At 43.0% G+C, this 11807-nt stretch overlaps 1 protein-coding gene and 1 pseudogene across 2 annotated transcripts in view; both read left to right on the top strand.

The window, feature by feature from the left end:
• The window catches only part of CGNL1 (cingulin like 1), a 157327-nt gene that overhangs the window by 1191 nt on the left and 144329 nt on the right, over positions 1-11807 (top strand). The window contains exon 2 of one of the 2 annotated variants that reach the window (XM_011363427.2): positions 3094-3207. The exons of the other annotated variant lie outside the window; for it this stretch is intronic. The gene's annotated coding sequence lies outside the window, so the exon portion shown is untranslated. The remainder of the gene's footprint in view (positions 1-3093; positions 3208-11807) is intronic. 2 annotated transcript variants of the gene reach the window in all.
• On the top strand, positions 970-1087 carry LOC111742078 (annotated as a pseudogene).

Raw genomic sequence — 11807 nt, 5'->3', positions numbered from 1 at the left:
CCCAGGGATGCAGCGTCTTTCCAACGCTACTCACAACGCGGTGTTCAGTCACGTTGGGAATTGTCTTGAGGCATTGGCTCTCAAACTTGGCTGTATATTTACAGAATTTTTAGAAGTACCGATGCCTAGGCCTACCGCTAGAGAGCCTGATTCAGCTGGGCTGGGGTGCAGCCGGAGCAATGGGATTTAAAAAGCCAGGTGATTCTAATGTGCCGCCACATTTGAAAACCTCTGCTTTGGGGTGTGCACCCACAGCCACTTTTTGGACTCCTAGAGAAGATCAGCCCTAATACAGAACTCATCTCAGCCACTCTTTATAAATTTTTTTTTTGGAAAAAGTTTCCTTCGTTGCTCACTGAAAGCACAATCCTGATCAGGCACTCTTGACTGCCTTCTGTAATCCACCTCCCCACCTGAAGAGCCTGGTCGTTGGAGCTTTCCAGCCTGAGACTGCAGAGGGTGCTTTTTTCCTGGCGTTCCTTTTGTTTCTACCTCTCTGTTTACAGTAAATATCGCCGGAGCACTTTTTACCAAGGAGGTGGGAGTTTAGGAATTGAAGTCATGAAGTCAAGGTTATCATACAGGTTTGTCCTATTGAGAGAAATAGTGATAATTTGACTTGTCCTATTTGGAAAGGATTTCAAGTTAAAAGGAAGAAAAATACTTCAGGAATCCAGCAGCTTTTGGACACCCCCTGCCAAAAAATAATTTTGCATAACTGTGGGGAATTTTCCTTCAAAAAAGCAAGCTAACAAGATCCTTAAGGTTTTGTGGTTGATACTATGTTAATACCTGTGCATTTGTTGGGTAAGCTTCTTCCTGATGTGTGATTGAGCCCAGCAGGTGTAACGGTGAATATTTCTTATTGATAGAATAATGGAGTTAGGGAATTAGTGCCTTACAGTAGCATAGCACATTTGAGGTAAGACTTTAGCCACTTGTCAAATGATCTTAAAAATGATAGAGGAAGTCTATGGCCATGCTACCCTGAACAAGCTAGATCCCGTCTGATCTCAAAGTTAAGCAGAGCTGGGCCTGGTTAGTACTTGGATGGGAGACCACCTAGGAAGATCAAGTGCTGTAGGCATAAAAAAGAAAAAAATAAAAAAGGGATCGTAAGCTGACAAGGTCCTTGCAATCTGTGTTGTCAACCAAGGGTTGCCTCTCCTAAAAAAAAAAAAAAAAGTTTAAAAATGATAGAGAAATAAGACTAAGGAAAAATTGAATATATATTTGATCATATGTATCTTATTAAGAAAGTATGTTTGCAGTGCCCATGTTATTGTGACAAGTCTCCTGGGATCTCAGTTAATTTACTTTGTACCTAAGTATGATGTTTGTATTAGATTCCTACCTAGATGTCGCTACCTGGCCACAAACCAGTGGACTTGATTTTTTTGGGTGCTTGCTTCTGTATTGCATTTTTTATTAGTAGTGGAGTGACATACTTTCAAGAGAATGCCCTCCAGAAGTAGAGGAACATTTGCGTTCATTTCTAGCTCTGAACATGAGTCAAAAGAACATTCATTTTGAAAAATAAAAAGTTGTGGAATTTTTACCCAGTTGGTTTTTCTCTTTTTCCCACCTTCCACTACCATGCCCTGCTCCCCGTCGCTGTATTCAATTGCTGGAAGTGGGGCCACCGTAGGAGCCCTCTTAATTGTATTGGCTTGAGAATGGAGGTTATGTGGAGTGCATGGTCTCACAGGGTGGCCCCAGAGCCGAATCCTCAACCTTTGGGGAGCTATACCATATGGAAAGTGTTTTCCTACTGTTGGTTTTTTTGTTTGTTTAGTTTTTTTTTTTTGGACTAGGCCAACAGAATGAAGCCATGTTACTAAATGGCTTGTTAATTTGTTAATCTTGTCTGTATTTTATGGGAAAATGTTTACTTGAGGATGTTATTGAACTCTTGGTGTCTGAAAAGTTCCACCTGAACAGCAAAAGTTATGCTGTGAATATAATAGTACATTTTGGAAAGAAAGGAAGGAAGGAAGGAAGGAAAAATGTATGTAAATATGAACCTAAAAAGATTTACTGGAACATTTCTCACTTTGCGGTAGCAGCTCTACTATTCCAAAGTGATTAGAAGAAAGTGAAGAAAAATAAGAATAATTTGTGAGGGGCTTCTTTGTTTAGAGAAAGGATGATCTTTGATTTGTGTGAAGAATAGATTGCCCTGTTGGCTTCCTTTTTTCTTTTTTTCTTCCCCCTTCAAGTAGGGACAGTTAATTTCCTTGTGCCAATAGGGTGAGGGGTGATTAAAGAAATTTAATGGCCTCCTTAACTCCCTTTCTCCCTGAATCCCATTTATTTAAGAGATGCTATTGACCTTTTTAAAAAACACAGCTGATCTTGAACTTTTCCTTTCTTTTTCTCCTCTGATCCTGGCACTAAAGGGCAGCGAAATGGCTGAGAGGTTGGCATCACAGGAGAAAACAAAGTTCAAGGGGAATTGAAAATTAGCTTATTTTCCCTGAATGACCAAGCACTTACTTCATTCTGTCACGTGACATAGCTGTTCTCAAGAAACAAGTTATGACATGAAAACCCTGAAAATGGGAAAAAAAAAAGGATTTGATGGAAATAGCACCAAGGCCGACCGGCTTTTACGTAGGGGAAGCTTACGTAGGGGAAGCCCCAGTTCAGCCTCCTCCTCGTGCCCTGCCCTTAGTCCTTCAAACCACTATCCCTGGGAGGGAGAGTGCTTCATCTCAAATTCACACCACGTTCTTGTTTGTTTTTGTTGTTTCATTCCTTTACTCACTCATTTAGCAAATTCTTATAAAGGCCCCACTCCTGGAAAAGCTCTGTATGCCGCACTGAGTTCTCGGTTAACAGGGTTCAGTCTGTGACTTAAGGAGCTTACAGCCTGTGGAAGTATAAACCGTGGGTTACAGTAAGTTGGGAACTCTTAGAATTATGATGGGCACAGAGAACTGTGTGCGTTGGCGGGGGAGTGAGGGGGTGGGGTGGAGTAGAGTGGAGTGGAGTGGAGTGGGGGAGGTCAGGTGTCACCTGGATAGATACCTACTCAGTTCATTGGCACGAGAAAAGCTTTACTCCAATTTAAATTAGAATTTCTTTTATTAGGTCCCTGCACCATGTTTTAAATGACTGATTTGAGATACTTCTCTGCCAGAAGAGAGGGAAGCACAGATCATGCAGAGAAATGGGGAGTGAAGAAAGGAGGCCAGATTCGGGCAGGTACATATTGCTCAAGGAGTATGTACTTAACCAAGTTGTGCAAGGGTGTCGCCTGGGGCTGGGAAGCTGGTGGAGAATGTGGCTGGACCCATTTTTGGCATGTTGGTAACTGGCAAAATAAACTTAGTAGTGGCTACCTCTGCACCAGAGCTGGGAGGAGAGCACGAAGTGCCACGTTAAAGCAGCAGCTCTTGTACTTTTAGTGCAGGTGATTTGGTCTGTGTCTGTGACTCCAGTGTGAGGACATTCGTTCTTTATCATACGGTTGTCATTTTGGCTCAGGTGTGTTTGGACGACGGTTGTCATTTTGGCTCAGGTGTCCTTGGATGGACTAAAAACTGGGCTTCATACTGTACTTCCCTTGGGAAGGTGGTTTCCAAATACCTGACCTACAGGGCTAATAACCCCAGGGTTGTAAGAATAGTTCCCATTTGTTTATCGACCTCCTTTCAAGTGCCAGGTAGTGTGTTCAGCACTTGTCCTTCATTCTCTGAATCCACATGTTCCTGAGAGGCAGGTGGCAGTGGCTTCACTTTATACATGAGGAAACTGAGGCCCAAAGAGGATCTTGTGGCAGCTCACAGTGCTCAGAAGAAGTGGCAGAGCTGAGGGTTGAAGAGTGCTCGGGTCTGTTTGAATACAAAGCTAAGTTCTTTCCACTGCTCCTTGCTCCTCGTAAGCAGAGCTGATTAAGAAATTGAATTTTCACTGCCTTGTTTTTCTAACATCACAGTCTTTTAGTTCTGGATTGACTTACTGTTTTCCTCTGCTAGACGATGTGTAATATTAAACTGAAGATCACTGCGGGCTTGTCATCCCAAGGGAAATTTTGTGAAATCTTACTTTTTTTTTTTTTAACAGCGTAGATTGGGCTGTTCAGAAAGGCTCTGAATGCATTCCAAATCTTAGAGAGACATTATCTCCACATTTCTTCAAGCTCAGCAAACTTCTGAATTTCTGTAGATAATTGGTTGCTGGGTGAGTGATTAACAACAAAATTCAATGTTGAACATGGTGGAGCAAAATGAAGCTGTGCACGTTCAATTCCTATTTATGTGGTACTTGCGACAAAAACAAAACTTTGCTGCATAGTAATTACCTCGAGCTCTTAAAATTACAGGTAGGAAGGGCTTAGAGGCAGAATGGAACTATAATTAGTAAAGATGAGTTTAAGACAGGGTTACTCAATGTGCGTTCATTACTGCAGTGGGTTCTGGCTCAATGTTTCAACCTGAGGAAGGTCAGCTCTCGGGAACATTTCCAGGGGACTCTGGAGGGTCGTCATGGAGTTAAGAGTGTTTAGATTTAGAGCACAGGGTATTTGTCATGAACGTGGACTATTCTGGCTTCTTAGTTTATAGGGTGGATTTTATTCCCAGCCACCCAATCACAGTGATCTCTGCTTGGCTTAGGTAAAGTCCATAATGGTTCAGGCTGTTGCTTTGTAGTTTTTTTGTTTGTTTGTTTGTTTTTAGGTCTATAAAGGCCCTTTATTATTAATAATCGTTTACTGTTGCTTATCTCTTTGCTAGAGAATTGAGGCAAAATGACCAAGATTTTCTAGTTTTGGCTTCAATGATTCCCTTAGTTTTTCCTCTGACTTCCCCTGGCTTTCTCTCCTTGTATTTTATTGCATTTGAAACAGGAACTCTGTTTTCCCTTGAAAATTTATAGTCCATTCAGGGAAGAGGACCTGCCGTGACCATGACTCCTCCCGTGGATCCTGTGATCCTGTGATAGCAATGGTGATAGTCCCATTTTCCAGGTGAGGATCTGGTAAGGTTTGGAGTTCGTGCTATGTGGGAGTTTGGGGATTCCAGCTCAGTTTCAGACTCTAAATAGTTGCCTTCTTTTGATTTTATTACAAAGGAAAAAGAAATGGCCCTGTTTTCAAATTCATAATATATCCTATGAACTAATCTATATCTTTGAGCTTCATGGTAGCTATACTAATAACTTTTTTAAAAAAAGATCTGCTTCATTAATTTTGCCTATGCGATTTTCTTATTAGAAACAGTGACTTACTCAGAATTACAGCTGAAAAGTTGATTAGCCTCTCTCCTTGCCCTAATCAAATATCAAAAACCTGGAAAGTTTACTGAGAGTGGTGATTACTGTGAAAGCTTTAGGAGTTGGAGAGGAACCGATAGAGAAAGAATGAAGAGAGAGATAAGAGAATAGTTTGCAAAGGGACTGCAGGGCGGAGTTTACCAAAACTTAAGATTTCTTTTACTTGAGCGAGTTTCAGGTCTGGGGCTTGAGCACTTTGTTCCAGACAGAGCCAGACCTGCTCAGCCCTAATTGTCTCTGCCGCCCTGGGCCACTTGTAAGCTTTTTTTCTTCTTTTTTATTTTTAGGTGGGGGGTGTAGGGTGGGAGAGAGGAAGTAGGGGAGTTGGGGGGTAGGTTTAGAGCTACTGGTTACACTGGTCTGCTCAGGGCATGAGCACCTGGCACTTCAGTTCCAGGTACCTGCAATGAGTCCAACTTCCTGGGCGTGAAGCCCCTGGGTGGGCAAGAGAGAGAGAAAGACACTTGCAAATGCTCCGAGAGCATTTACTTCCAGCCCTGTCCGAGAATTTTTAACATAGCAACTCTGTGGGATAGGTACTATCTTAAACTCATTTTACGGGTGAGGGAAACAAGGCCATGAGGAACAGGGTAACTTATCAAGTTGAGCAGCTACCCAGTGGTGGGATCCAGAGTTCAAACTTGTCTGGCCCTGAGCTGTGCTATTAACAACTTAAGATGGCCTCAACAGAGCTCTGGTTGGTGCACCCGCTATTCATTCACTTCCTCAATTCACCCACTCATTCATTTCTTCAAGAAATTATTGACTGCTTGTCTATGCCTTTATCTCAGCAATTAGAACACCGTTAGTGCCCTGTGTCTCACATTTGAACTCCCACAAACCTATAAATCTGTAAAGAGGTTAGATCTCTCCACTGACCTTGTATTCCTGTCTAGCAGAAAATAGGTGCTCAATAAAGTCTTAGGGAAAGACGGAAGTCAGCCAGCCTTTTGAGACTTGACATCTTTGTATTTCATACATCTTTCTCTCTCTGGCAGCCATAGTGATTTCTAAACAAAAACAGACGAGCACTGAGAAGGGTGAGAGTGTTGGGGGAATGTTTCACAACAATAATTAGAGAATTCTTGATAAATGCGTGTTTTAAAAAATGTATTTCGAGTTCTCATGGCCAGCGATCTTTTGTGTGTATTTGTGTTTAAAGCATTTATCATTCAAAGGGCATGCATACCCCCCAGCTTGCAGATTATTTCGTGAGTAAAAGAGGCCTTTCAGACTTCCAAGCACTATTGGGACTGTTCTTGCTAGCAGAGTGTGTTTTCTTAGGAGTTGAGGACCAAACATCTGTAGGGTTCAAACCCACCATCCATTTTCCTAGGGCAAGGCACGGTTTGACATAAAAGTACATGAGCTGGTAGAAAATAGTAGTTCTCTCTCTTGTGCTCTCATTCCTTCTTCACACTGGGGAGGGGGGTAAGAGATTAGGGTCTCACCAACTTGGATTGGGCCCCACTGGGGGACATTTGGCAATATCTAGAGACATTCTTGGTTGTCATAACTGAGAGTGGTGATGGCCAGTGCCATCTAGTCAGTAGAGGCCAGGGTGCTGCTATTTGCCTAACAGCGGTGCCCAACCTTTTTGGCACCAGGGGCCAGTGTTCCTATGAAAATTTAATGCCTGATGATCTGAAGTGGAGCTGAGGCAGTGATGCCAGCGCTGGGGAGTGGCTGCAAATACAGATGAAGCTTCACTCACTGGTCTGCCTCTTACCGCCTGCTGTGCATCCTGGTTCCTAACAGGCTATAGACCGGTACTGGTAGGTGGCTCGGGGTTTTGGGACCTCTGCCTTACAGTGCACAGGATAGCCCCCACAACAAAGAATTATCCAGCTGAGATGTCAGCAGTGCTGAGTCTGAGAGCCCTAGCAGGGTGGAACCTCTGACAGCAATGGTTGTTTTCAACATCTCCCCTCTAAGGGAGCTGTTGGCTAGCGACTAAGAGCCCTGCTTTCTTAAGTAGGGAGGAGAGAATGGAATTTAACCTTTTATTGATGCTTCCGGGTTACCCTACAGGTGCTCCTCAAGTGGAAGAGAATTACTTTCCTCTCCCTTAAGTGCTCCTTCACTTCATTTGCAATTGCTCGAATCTTTTTATATATAAATAATACGTATAAATAACTTATACGTTAAAGAAATCCCTTAAGGTCTCAGGGAAGTTAAGCCTGGCTCTTAATGAACACAGCAGAGTGAGACCCTGGAGTAGAAGCCAGGTGCTAGCACCCACCTGTGGCCCATTACAGACCTCGTGGGGCTTCTTTTCTAGGTAAAAAGACAGGTAATCACATCACCCTCCTAGCCTATCACATTGTTTCAGGACAAAAATACAGATGAGCTGCACACGTGAAGATAGTGCTACACATGTGAAGGTATAGTATGATTCCTAAGGCCTGCTTTTTGAACATGTTTTTTTAGAGAAGACTGTTCATTAGTAGCCACTCAATAAATGCCACTAAACAAGGATTAGTGCTCAATAGCTAAAGGATATCTGGGTCGTGGGCAAAGTGGTAAGCTAGGCCCAGGAAACATACCTGCCGCAGAGAGCGTGGTTTGGAGGCCGTGCAGCCCATGGTTGAGATCACGAGTGCGGGTGCGAGCGACCTGGTCACCCTACTTCCTGTCATCCTTCGGCTTTTCCTTTCTTTGTGCGTGACCTTGGGCAAGCTCCTCAACCTCCTTGCACCTTAGTTTTCCCACCTGTAAAATGAGGCTAATGGTAACAACACTACCCACCTGACAACAGATGTGGGGAGGGAGAAGTGACATGTCTTTGAGAAGTGCATGGTGCACGTAGAAAGCTTAGCTTAATCAAGGAGTTGTTAGTAAAATATTATTTAGTATTTTGGCCAATAGCATGTATATTTTTACTCAGTTGAGGAAGGCATTGCTCCTGGGTTAGTAACTGGAAAAGGAATTTTCTAGGGCTCTTGGTATTATTTCTTATTTTATTGTGGTTAAAATACGCAAAATATAAAATTGACCAATTTAACCAATGTAAAGTATACAGTTTGGTGGCATTAAGTACATTCATAGCATCATGCAACCATCACCACTATTTAATTCCATAACTTTTCATCACCCCAAAGGAAGCTCTGTAGTCATTAAACAGTCGCTTTTCATTCTTCCTTCCCTCCAGGCCCTGACGACCACTGGTCTACTTTTGGTCTGTGGCATTGGTCGTTCTGGATATTTTCTATAAAATGGAATCTTACAACATACGGCCTTTTGTGTCTGGCTTCTTTCACTTAGTGTAATGTTTTCCAGGTTCATATATGCATCATAGTAAGTATCAGCACTTCATTCCTTTTTACCTGGTGTCTTTGTAGAGCAACCCTAAACCTTTTTCATCAGGCCTGTTCTCCCATGTTATGTCTTTCTTCATTTATTTTGGTCCTTTTTGGCCAGCCTTATTTTTTCCACTTCTCCCATCCAGTGATTCTAATGACCCTTGAAATGAATATTGGAATGAAGCTCTCAAGCCAGGTTCTTGGTACTGCCTTGGAGTAGGTCTTATTAAGTGTTTTGTTTCTGCTGAAGAATTAGCAGCAGGAGCACACATAGCAGCCTTGAGTTGTGCTTCATATCCCCAGGACAGCGTGGCAGGTTTTAAAAACAAGTGTCTGGAAAACACCTACCAGGTTCCTTTTATTTCTCAGTCTAAAAGCTTTCCACAATGAGAAGTGGCCCTCAATTAAGTCGTTTAATAAAAACCTCCCTCTGTTTTAAAGCATTCTTGGGAAGTGTTTACATTTAATGCCACTGCGGGCTTCTAAATGAAGAGCTGTGGAGTGAGTGATCCTTAACCTGTGACTTTAATAATATCCTTTGCTTAGATTTCCAGGTGGAGGCCTGGGCCAGATTTGCAGCTTGTCAGTGACCCAGACAATCTTAACTTTATCCTACCCCTCCTCCAACCACTATTGGTAGAAGATTTAGAGAGGCCTGGAGATATAAAACTAGCTCTTTGGAGAGAGTCGAGACTGAAAGGGGGTGATGTGCTCCCTCCTAACACCTCCCCCTTTTCAGACTTTAGTAACAAGGTTGCGGGGGGAGTTCAATAAGAAATGATTAAAGCATTTCGGAGAGCAGCTTAGGGCTTCTGAGATCCTGAGTTTTTCCGGTGGGTGAGGCTTGAGGTTTCAGCCAGGATTCAGGAGCTTTATAGCTGAGGAGGCTCTACTTTTTGCTCCGATTTTGGAGAGGTGAGTAGGCCCCACCAAGAGGAAGCAGGATGTTGGCAGCTCTGTGGGGCTTACGGAAGTCCCTTCGAGGAAACTCCAGGGAAAAGCCATGTCTTGAAATAAAAGATGCTGTAGAATGGTCTTCCCTCTGTGCTTCCCTGGGGATCTTCATTGCGTGGCCAAAGACAGGAAGCTAGGGAAGGAAACCCGGAATCTCTGGCTGGGTTGGGATTGACAGAGAGGCTTCAGGGCCTGGCTGTTACCAGGTCCAAATCCTGGCTCCCTGAAGAGGCAACAGTTAGTTCATTAGCACTCTCATCTTGTATTATATGAGTTAATGTTGTCTGAAGTGCTTAAAACGAAGTTTTCATAGGAAGGTGTATATGTGTGTGTTATTATTCTGACACTTCGCTTTTGCAGATTCCCAGCTAGAATCATTAGAAATGCTCCTTGTTTTCAGAGCTAATCCACGTCTACATCCAGCTGGCTTGGAAGAGGGTTATATCACTGGACTCTTAAAAAAAAACATGACATGCAGATGGAGAAATCATGCTTGATGAATCTATTAATGTTCTCTGAGGGAGAAAATAAATGTGGGAAAGAGAGCAAACCAGTGGATATAGTTTATTTAGACTTTCAAAAGGCCTTTGAAAAGACTTCATGCCAAAGGTTATTAAATGTATGAGCCTCCCACAACTCTGTGTGGAGGTAAGCGTAAGGAGGAATATGGCCAAAACCTGTCTTCTGAATTACCTTTAAAAGTTCTTACTGTCTTTTAAAAAATCTAGTGCCTGTCTTTTAAGTAAATAGTACATTTGTAGAAGGAAGTAAATTTCACCATCAATAAATATCAGAATCACCTCACTTCAATGCATAAATACTGAATTTCATCCCTTCTGTGATTTGACTCAGGACAATAAATGAATGAATGAAATGAATTTAGAAGCTTTGTCAACACAGAACCCTTTCCCCCAGTGGGATTTAGAAGGCTTGGAGTTTTGCTAGACTTAAAAAAAACACATGCAAGAGTTAGTTGCCTTTGTATTTTTCATTATGCTTAGCTCCCTGTGGTCCTAGCATAGTGCTTCATGTGTGGGAGTGTCTGTATGTGTTTAAACAATAAACGAATTAAGATCTTAAGCGCAAATATTTTATTATTGCATGTCTATTACATGCCAGGCAAACTTACTATTATATTTGCTCTTACAATGGATGATTGTATTAGTTTTTGCTGCATAATATTGCTGGGTAACAAACAGTCCCAGATCTCAATGACTCATAACCACAAATATTTATGTTCCCACTTGCTTGTCTGTTGTTTGGGTATGGTTTGCTTGACCTAGGCTGGCGTTAGCTGGCCCAGGCTGGACTATAGTCTTCCATTTGGCCTCAGGTTTCTTCCCTATGAGCTTATTCTGAGGCCTAGGCTGAAGGGGCTGCAGTTACCTAGGGCATGCTTGTTTCGTGGCAGATCACAGCATAAGAGGGCAAATGGAAATGCACGATGCCTCTTAAGGCTTTGGCTCATAAGTGCTACCCTGACATTCCATTGGCCAACACAAGTCACATGGCCAAGCCCAGTATCAGTGGGGTGAGGAAGTATACTCTGGCTATTCTAGAGAGAGATCTTGCAAAGTCACATGGCAAAGAAGGTGGATATACAACCACATTATAGGGGAGTGAGACACTCGCCTATATGGGAACAGTGCTTTAATCCACCACAGTTGCAGAGAATGAGTGAGAGGGAAGAGGGAAATGTGGGCCAAACCAGTCTTTTGGGAGCTTGCTAAACCTAGAACAGCTGCGTGAAGAATACATGTTTGATTCAGGTACCAGCCTAGGCCCTGGTAGGACTATAAATTAGCCTGGCACGCTCTGACTCTTGGCTGGCTGAATGTCACTGTGTATTTATTCACTGTGTAGTGGTTCTGGGGGTTCTGTTCATCTGTGGGAAGAGCAGAGTGATGGGCTGGATTTTCTTCTGGTCCTCAAGCATAAGCTGACATGCTGCCCACTGTGGAGGCAGGAGTGTGACAGAGAGAGCAAAGAGGACAAAGAAGGCCAAAGTATCCAGGGAGGCCAGGGGCTTGGCTTTACCCTTTGCATGGTTACCTCTTGGCATAGGTCTATGAGAAGTCAGTGATAGTGTTTCATCAGGGTGATCATACATTCTGTCCTCATTTATATAAGGAGCCTGGGCCTCAGTTTCCATCGTCCTCCTTTTACATCTGAAGAAACAGGCCTTGGGAAGTTCGATGACTTCTCTTCAGCCACCTACCCATTGTATAAGTGGCAGATCCAAACTAAGTCATCCAATTGTCAGTCTAGGGCTTG

This window comes from Pteropus vampyrus, unplaced genomic scaffold (assembly GCF_000151845.1).
Source record: "Pteropus vampyrus isolate Shadow unplaced genomic scaffold, Pvam_2.0 Scaffold85, whole genome shotgun sequence".
Classification (NCBI taxonomy): domain Eukaryota; kingdom Metazoa; phylum Chordata; class Mammalia; order Chiroptera; family Pteropodidae; genus Pteropus; species Pteropus vampyrus.
This window is presented reverse-complemented; position numbering and strand designations above follow the sequence as displayed.